Genomic DNA, 10162 nt, shown 5'->3' on the forward strand with positions numbered 1-10162 from the left:
TTACAGACTCGCACCCAGTGAGATGAAAGAACTGCAAAGCCAATTACAAGAACTTTTAGAGCATGGTTTCATTCGACCAAGCACATCACCGTGGGGAGCTCCTGTTTTGTTTGTCAAGAAGAAAGATGGTACATTCAGGTTGTGTATCGACTACCGAGAGTTGAACAAACTTACCATCAAGAACCACTACCCACTACCGAGAATCGACGACTTATTTGATCAACTACAAGGCTCGTCTGTTTATTCAAAGATTGACTTACTTTCCGGATATCATCAAATGCGGGTGAAAGAAGATGATATTCCAAAGACTGCTTTCAGAACACGTTACGGTCATTACGAGTTTATGGTCATGCCGTTTGGTTTAACTAATGCACCAGCTGTGTTCATGGACCTTATAAACCGAGTGTGTGGACCATACCTTGACAAGTTTGTCATTGTTTTCATTGATGACATACTTATTTACTCAAAGAATGACCAAGAACACGGTGAACATTTGAGAAAGGTGTTAGAAGTATTGAGGAAGGAAGAATTGTAAGCTAAGTTTTCAAAGTGTGCATTTTGGTTGGAAGAAGTTCAATTCCTCGGTCACATAGTGATCAAAGAAGGTATTAAGGTGGATCCGGCAAAGATAGAAACTGTTGAAAAGTGGGAAACCCCGAAAACTCCGAAACACATACGCCAGTTTTTAGGACTAGCTGGTTACTACAGAAGGTTCATCCAAGACTTTTCCAGAATAGCAAAATCCTTGACTGCATTAACGCATAAAGGGAAGAAATTTGAATGGAATGATGAACAAGAGAAAGCGTTTCAGTTATTGAAGAAAAAGCTAACTACGGCACCTATATTGTCATTGCCTGAAGGGAATGATGATTTTGTGATTTATTGTGACGCATCAAAGCAAGGTCTCGGTTGTGTATTAATGCAACGAACGAAGGTGATTGCTTATGCGTCTAGACAATTGAAGATTCACGAACAAAATTATACGACGCATGATTTGGAATTAGGCGCGGTTGTTTTTGCATTAAAGACTTGGAGGCACTACTTATATGGGGTCAAAAGTATTATATATACCGACCACAAAAGTCTTCAACACATATTTAATCAGAAACAACTGAATATGAGGTAGCGTAGGTGGATTGAATTATTGAATGATTACGACTTTGAGATTCGTTACCACCCGGGGAAGGCAAATGTGGTAGCCGATGCCTTGAGCAGGAAGGACAGAGAACCCATTCGAGTAAAATCTATGAATATAATGATTCATAATAACCTTACTACTCAAATAAAGGAGGCGCAACAAGGAGTTTTAAAAGAGGGAAATTTAAAGGATGAAATACCCAAAGGATCGGAGAAGCATCTTAGTATTCGGGAAGACGGAACCCAGTATAGGGCTAAAAGGATTTGGGTACCAAAATTTGGAGATATGAGAGAAATGGTACTTAGAGAAGCTCATAAAACCAGATACTCAATACATCCTGGAACGGGGAAGATGTACAAGGATCTCAAGAAACATTTTTGGTGGCCGGGTATGAAAGCCGATGTTGCTAAATACGTAGGAGAATGTTTGACGTGTTCTAAGGTCAAAGCTGAGCATCAGAAACCATCAGGTCTACTTCAACAACCCGAAATCCCGGAATGGAAATGGGAAAACATTACCATGGATTTCATCACTAAATTGCCAAGGACTGTAATGTAACATCCCGCACTTTTCCGTTAAATTTATTTTTAACATCGTCTTTTTTTTAAATAAAATCTTTCGTTATTTAAATTCGTAGTTTCCGTTGACTAACGTTCATAATATTCCCGTTATTTAATCATAACATCACTCGTTTACTCGAGCGTTTTTAAAAATATTCGTTTAGTTAATTCTCGCACCCGCTTTAAAACTTGAGGGACCGAAGTTGCCAAGTGGCAAAGTGGAGACTAGTGGTCAACTAGTCACCACCACCCACCTCCCACCTCATTTCTCTCTTTCTCTTTTTTTACTTCCATTTTTCTTCCATTTCTCCAAAACCATTCAATCATCATCTATTTCGGATCTAACAAAGCAAACATCAAAACAAATTACTTTTTCGTGATCCTCTCTTCATCCTCTTCGATTTGGTACCAATTTCATAGCTTGGGGTAAAGTTTCTAAAAACTCTAGATTTCTCTAAATTCGTGTTTTTGACTTGAAATGGTGTTAGTTAGTGTCTATGGCTCGTGTATAACATGAAAATATGATTTATTTGCTCGATTTGTTGTTTTGAAGTAACTAGCATGAACTTGAAAATGGGTGTGCTTAATCTTTAATTTTAGATGAGTTAATGTTGTTAAATTGTTAAAGTTCATGTTTAAATTGTGTTACTAGTATCACTAGCTTCGTTTTGATGCATAGGTTGACTAAGAAAACTTCAAAAACATGAATATTGATTTTTGTGGATTTTGGTTAGGGTTTGATAGACTTAAAACGAACTTTTTGATGCTTGAATGCCATGAAATGTTATTTGTAAGTGTTTAGTTGTAATGCACGTTTCATTACCTTCAAAACGGCATATCATATGTGTGAATTGGATTCCCGAAACTTAAAATGCATTTGATGAACTTGAACTTTGAAAATAAACCTTTATTGATCAATTGACGAGTTTTCGGTTATTGTAATTGATGTTTTTGCTTGGTGAAAAGTAGTTAGTTGTATTCCTTGTCAAAATACCTTTCCAACGATATAAGATACTTGTTTTGGATGTTTACGGTTTAGGATTTATGGGTATTTGAAGTTGGATTCGTGCTTGAGTGTGAAAACTGCCAGAATTCTCTGCACAGGTAATGGCGCGGCGCGCCAAAGTGGTCTGTCCAACTTTGTCGATTTTTGAATAATGTTTGCTATGCTATACACCCCCGATCAACATGAAACTTGGACAACATGCTCAAATATGATTTCTAAGCTCATGAAAATAGTTCGGGACCCAACCCGACCCCATTGACTTTTTCGTTGACTTTGACCAAGTTTGACTTTTAGTCAAACTTAACAAAACACTTATGCAATCGTTCTAATCTTATTTTATACTTGATTCTTGCATGAAACTTGACAACGTGATTCACATGCTACATAATCGAGTCGTAACAAGCCATAGAACTAATTGAACACATTTCACCCGACCATGTGTCATAACCGGTTAATTGATACAACTTATTTGTTTAGGTCAAGGCTAAGCAACTTTCATGCACACGTTTACTTTGTGAAGTACTTTATACTCGTGCACTCGAGGTGAGATCATAGTCCCACCTTTTCAACAACTTTTTATACTTTTAAATTGTGGGCTGAGAAATATATACTTTGTTACATTTTGTACTACTTACTTTTATACTTTGAACACAAGTACGATGAAACAAAAATTCCACAGCGAGTTAGAACAAAAATCCTCAATTCGATTATCATTAGTTACACTTGCAGGGTGTAAGCGAGAACTTATATTGTGTGGCCATACGGGTTTGACAAACCCTCATTCAAACGGTTCGCTACCGTTTACGAATGGAATATATTTTCGAGAAACAGTGTATGTTCTAACACTATTGTGATGGGTTCTATGGAAGGAATGTTAAGCATTGATAATTGGGTGCTCGCGAACAAACTTTTGGAATGCAACTTTTGGATGATCAATTTTATGGAGATATTAAATCTTGTGGTTCAAAAATAACGTTTATTACTACATTTATGATTTCACCAACGTTTTTCGTTGACAGTTTTCTATATGTTTCTCAGGTTCATACTTGGCTACTTGATACATGCTTCCGCACACTTTTATTACATGCTTGGAGTCAAGCATACATGCATACGCTAGGGATAGCGCTTTTGGATTCAAACTTTAAGCATACATACTTTTGCTATTTATAGCAACTGTGATTTTAAACTAATTATGTCGCAAGTTATTTCATTTACACTTTATAACTTTTGTACACTTAAACTCATTGTCGATCTGTTTGGTAAAATAAACTTTGTAAGTCTTGTACGTTTTAAATGAATGCGACATAATTTTGGTCAAACGCGTCTCATATAGAGACTATGACCACGCATCGGGACCTAAGTTAACGGCGCCGTCAATGACGATTTTGTCGGGTCGCTACAGATGGTATCAGAGCGTTGGTTGTAGGGAACTAGGATATGCATTAGTGTGTCTGACAAAGTCGTTAGGACGCATTAGTGAATCTAGACTACAACCGGATAGTTAACCATTGCATTCTGACATACATTTGCTATAGATAGCACTTACTTGACTACTTGTGCATTATACTTGAATCATTCTTAGGCAAACTTCTTAATGGTACCAAGTTTTCATCTTACGAACTCGTATTCCGCCACTTTTTGGTAACACACGTAAATTCATGATTCATACACGTATGGATGACGACGAATTCATTAGTCACACTTGTTCGGGAACTCTGTCTCCCGGATTGTTATTTGCCACCGTTTCAACTTACTATCGGTTTCCCACTAGTGTTTCTTACTATCTACTTTTTGGTGTTACTACCATCACTAGTCTAGGTGAGTATCGTCATCAACATTTATCACTACGGTTGCGTGCTACTCGTTATCATGACTCGTTACTCTTTTCATACCTGAATACCTTATTGTCTGACTCGAACCACATTGACGTGAACAATCATTTATACACTTCCCTCGGGGAACGCTTCTTTAGAGTTGCACAAATTCTTTCGATTCAATACGAATCACGTTAGAGACGTCGTTACACTTTGTTTATTTTAAATTTTCACGATTACACGAACTTGATTCTATGGAGTGATGTAGGAATGGAGGTATGAGTTAGAGTAATATAACGTCATTTGATCAACGTAGTTATATTACGGTAAGTCATACCAAAGTTCTAATGACACGTGATGGTGGTTGGACTCGATCAACCTAATCACCACCATGTGCCATGTACATGACTTCACTTTTCTTGTTTGGATATCCGAAAACTCCGAGAATATTGATAACAACCATACCCGGGACACATCTTCGATTATTGTCGAACCATATTTATGCTTCCGAATGAATGGAAAATTCTTTCAACTTCAAACATATGTTATACGCGTATACTATCTCGTCTTCGCACGGTTTCATCGAAGAACTACAATATGCTTGATATGCCCACATCGAGGCGGAAATTTCTCTCGTATTACACTCGTACTTCCGTTTAAGGAAAATATTTTATCTAAATTCTCAATGGAGGGAGAGACTCTTCACGTTATACTAGTATTCGCCACGAGGGTGAATAGTCCTAACGAACGTTTTCGGAAACCGATAAATCTTTCGCGGCGCGAAATTCTTGAGAAACAAAAACTTGTTCAAATATATCTTGAGGAAATGTACCTCGTCTCGGATCGAGATTCTCGTTTCACTTCTAAATTTCAGGGTGCCTTACAAAAAGCCCCGGGACCACGTTTAAACATGGGTACCGCGTATCATCCACAAATCGACGGACCAAGCAAACATATGATTCAAACCTTGGAAACCATAATACGAGTTTGCGTTATCAACTTCAAAATTTACTTGAGAAAAGTTTTTGCCTTTAACCAAATTCTCTTACAACGATGGTTATCATTCAAGTCTTAACGTCACACTTCTCGAGGACCCGTATAGCCGTAATTGTCATTTTCTTAAATTGTTGAACCGAAGTAGGTGACAAGCGAACCACCGGACCCGAAATCATTCATGAAACAACCGGAAAATTTATCAATTCTAAGAAAGGCTCAAGACGGCCCGTAGTCGCCAAAAGAGCCATACAAACGTTAAAAGTTGCACCTTGAAAATGTGTAGTCCGTTTCGGAAACGTTGAAAGCTAAATCCGCGATATTTTTAGTCCTTTTTTGAAATCTTGGGGCGTGTTGTGCCCGTTGCTTACCGCTTCGAACTTCCGACTCAACAAATTCCATTCATCCTACATTCTGTATATCAAACTAAAAGGCTTGTCTTGCGAAACATGAACTTGTTATCCTCTTCGATGAACTTACTATCAACGATAAACCTCACTTCCTAGGAGGACCGGTTGAAACTATAAATCGTGAAACCAAACTCTGAAACAACGTAAGATCTCGACTGTCAAGTTCGTTATAATGCCCAAGGAAGTACTTTCACTTATTCGTAGAATTGGCAACGCAAGGTTTCGAAGAAGAAACAGCGATTACTACTTCCAACTAAATTTCGGGTCGAAATTTCTTTTAAGGTGTAGGTAATGTAACATCCGCACTTTTTCGTTAAATTTATTTTTAACATCGTCTTTTTTTTAAATAAAATCTTTCGTTATTTGAATTCGTAGTTTCCGTTGAATAACGTTCATAATATTCCCGTTATTTAATCATAACATCACTCGTTTACTCGAGCGTTTTTAAAAATATTCGTTTGGTTAATTCTCGCACCCGCTTTGAAACTTGAGGGACCGAAGTTGCCAAGTGGGCAAAGTGGAGACTAGTGGTCAACTAGTCACCACCACCCACCTCCCACCTCATTTCTCTCTTTCTCTTTTTTTACTTCCATTTTTCTTCCATTTCTCCAAAACCATTCAATCATCATCTATTTCGGATCTAACAAGCAAACATCAAAACAAATTACTTTTTCGTGATCCTTTCTTCATCCTCTTCGATTTGGTACCAATTTCATAGCTTGGGGTAAAGTTTCTAAAAACTCTAAATTTCTCTAAATTTGTATTTTTGACTTGAAATGGTGTTAGTTAGTGTCTATGGCTCGTGTATAACATGAAAATATGATTTATTTGCTCGATTTGTTGTTTTGAAGTAACTAGCATGAACTTGAAAATGGGTGTGCTTCATCTTTAATTTTAGATGAGTTAATGTTGTTAAATTGTTAAAGTTCATGTTTTAATTGTGTTACTAGTATCACTAGCTTCGTTTTGATGCATAGGTTGACTAAGAAAACTTCAAAAACATGAATATTGATTTTTGTGGATTTTGGTTAGGGTTTGATAGACTTAAAACGAACTTTTTGATGCTTGAATGCCATGAAATGTTATTTGTAAGTGTTTAGTTGTAATGCACATTTCATTACCTTCAAAACGGCATATCATATGTGTGAATTGGATTCCCGAAACTCAAAATGCATTTGATGAACTTGAACTTTGAAAATAAACCTTTATTGATCAATTGACGAGTTTTCGGTTATTGTAATTGATGTTTTTGCTTGGTGAAAAGTAGTTAGTTGTATTCCTTGTCAAAATACCTTTCCAACGATATAAGATACTTGTTTGGGATGTTTACGGTTTAGGATTTATGGGTATTTGAAGTTGGATTCGTGCTTGAGTGTGAAAACTGCCAGAATTCTCTGCACAGGTAATGGCGCGGCGCGCCATATACCCGCGCGGCGTGCCAAAGTGGTCTGTCCAACTTTGTCGATTTTTGAATAATGTTTGCTATGCTACACACCCCCGATCAACATGAAACTTGGAAAACATGCTCATATATGATTTCTAAGCTCATGAAAATAGTTCGGGACCCGACCCGACCCCATTGACTTTTTCGTTGACTTTGACCAAGTTTGACTTTTAGTCAAACTTAACAAAACACTTATGCAATCGTTCTAATCTTATTTTATACTTGATTCTTGCATGAAACTTGACAACGTGATTCACATGCTACATAATCGAGTCGTAACGAGCCATAGAACTAATTGAACACATTTCACCCGACCTTGTGTCGTAACCGGTTAATTGATACAACTTATTTGTTTAGGTCAAGGCTAAGCAACTTTCATGCACACGTTTACTTTGTGAAGTACTTTATACTCGTGCACTCGAGGTGAGATCATAGTCCCACCTTTTCAACAACTTTTTATACTTTTAAATTGTGGGTTGAGAAATATATACTTTGTTACATTTTGTACTACTTACTTTTATACTTTGAACACAAGTACGATGAAACAAACATTCCACAGCGAGTTAGAACAAAAATCCTAAATTCGATTATCATTAGTTACACTTGCAGGGTGTAAGCGAGAACTTATACTGTGTGGCCATACGGGTTTGACAAACCCTCATTCAAACGGTTCGCTACCGTTTACGAATGGAATATATTTTCGAGAAACAGTGTATGTTCTAACACTATTGTGATGGGGTTCTATGGAAGGAATGTTAAGCATTGATAATTGGGTGCTCGCGAACAAACTTTTGGAATGCAACTTTTGGATGATCAATTTTATGGAGATATTAAATCTTGTGGTTCAAAAATAACGTTTATTACTACATTTATGATTTCACCAACGTTTTTCGTTGACAGTTTTCTATATGTTTCTCAGGTTCATACTTGGCTACTTGATACATGCTTCCACAAACTTTGATTACATGCTTGGAGTCAAGCATACATGCATACGCTAGGGATAGCGCTTTTGGATTCAAACTTTAAGCATACATACTTTCGCTATTTATAGCAACTGTGATTTTAAACTAATTATGTCGCAAGTTATTTCATTTACACTTTATAACTTTTGTACACTTAAACTCATTGTCGATCTGTTTGGTAAAATAAACTTTGTAAGTCTTGTACGTTTTAAATGAATGCGACATAATTTTGGTCAAACGCGTCTCATATAGAGACTATGACCACGCATCGGGACCTAAGTTAACTGCGCCGTCAATGACGATTTTGTCAGGTCGCTACATGCAAGTGGTTTTGATACTATTTGGGTAATAGTTGATCGTCTCACTAAATCAGCACATTTCCTGCCAATAAGAGAAGATGACAAGATGGAGAAGTTAGCACGACTGTATTTGAAGGAAGTCGTCTCCAGACATGGAATACCAATCTCTATTATCTCTGATAGGGATGGCAGATTTATTTCAAGATTCTGGCAGACATTACAGCAAGCATTAGGAACTCGTCTAGACATGAGTACTGCCTATCATCCACAAACTGATGGGTAGAGCGAAAGGACGATACAAACGCTTAAAGACATGCTACGAGCATGTGTTATTGATTTCGGAAACAGTTGGGATCGACATCTACCGTTACCAGAATTTTCCTACAACAACAGCTATCATTCAAGCATTGAGATGGCGTCGTTTGAAGCACTTTATGGTAAAAAGTGCAGGTCTCCGATTTGTTGGAGTGAAGTGGGGGATAGACAGATTACGGGTCCGGAGATTATACAAGAAACTACCGAGAAGATCATCCAAATTCAACAACGGTTGAAAACCGCCCAAAGTCGACAAAAGAGCTATGCTGACATTAAAAGAAAAGATATAGAATTTGAAATTGGAGAGATGGTCATGCTTAAAGTTGCACCTTGGAAAGGCGTTGTTCGATTTGGTAAACGAGGGAAATTAAATCCAAGTATATTGGACCATTCAAGATTATTGATCGTGTCGGACCAGTAGCTTACCGACTTGAGTTACCTCAACAACTCGCGGCTGTACATAACACTTTCCATGTCTCAAATTTGAAGAAATGTTTTGCTAAAGAAGATCTCACTATTCCGTTAGATGAAATCCAAATCAACGAAAAACTTCAATTCATCGAAGAACCCGTCGAAATAATGGATCGTGAGGTTAAAAGACTTAAGCAAAACAAGATACCAATTGTTAAGGTTCGATGGAATGCTCGTAGAGGACTCGAGTTCACCTGGGAGCGTGAAGATCAGATGAAGAAGAAATACCCGCATCTATTTCCAGAAGATTCGTCAACACCTTCAACAGCTTAAAATTTCGGGACGAAATTTATTTAACGGGTAGGTACTGTAGTGACCCGAACTTTTCCATGTTTATATATATTAATTGAGATTGATATTTACATGATTATATGTTTCCAACATGTTAAGCAATAAAACTTGTTAAGACTTGATTAATTGAAATATGTTTCATATAGACAATTGACCACCCAAGTTGACCGGTGATTCACGAACGTTAAAACTTGTAAAAACTATATGATGACATATATATGGATATATATATAGTTAACATGATACTATGATAAGTAAACATATCATTAAGTATATTAACAATGAACTACATATGTCAAAACAAGACTACTAACTTAATGATTTTTAAACGAGACATATATGTAACGATTATCGTTGTAAATACATTTAATGTATATATATCATATTAAGAGATATTCATACATGATAATATCATGATAATATAATAATTTAAAATCTCATTTGATATTATAAACATTG

Source organism: Rutidosis leptorrhynchoides, chromosome 11 (assembly GCF_046630445.1).
Source record: "Rutidosis leptorrhynchoides isolate AG116_Rl617_1_P2 chromosome 11, CSIRO_AGI_Rlap_v1, whole genome shotgun sequence".
In the NCBI taxonomy this organism is placed as follows: Eukaryota; Viridiplantae; Streptophyta; class Magnoliopsida; order Asterales; family Asteraceae; genus Rutidosis; species Rutidosis leptorrhynchoides.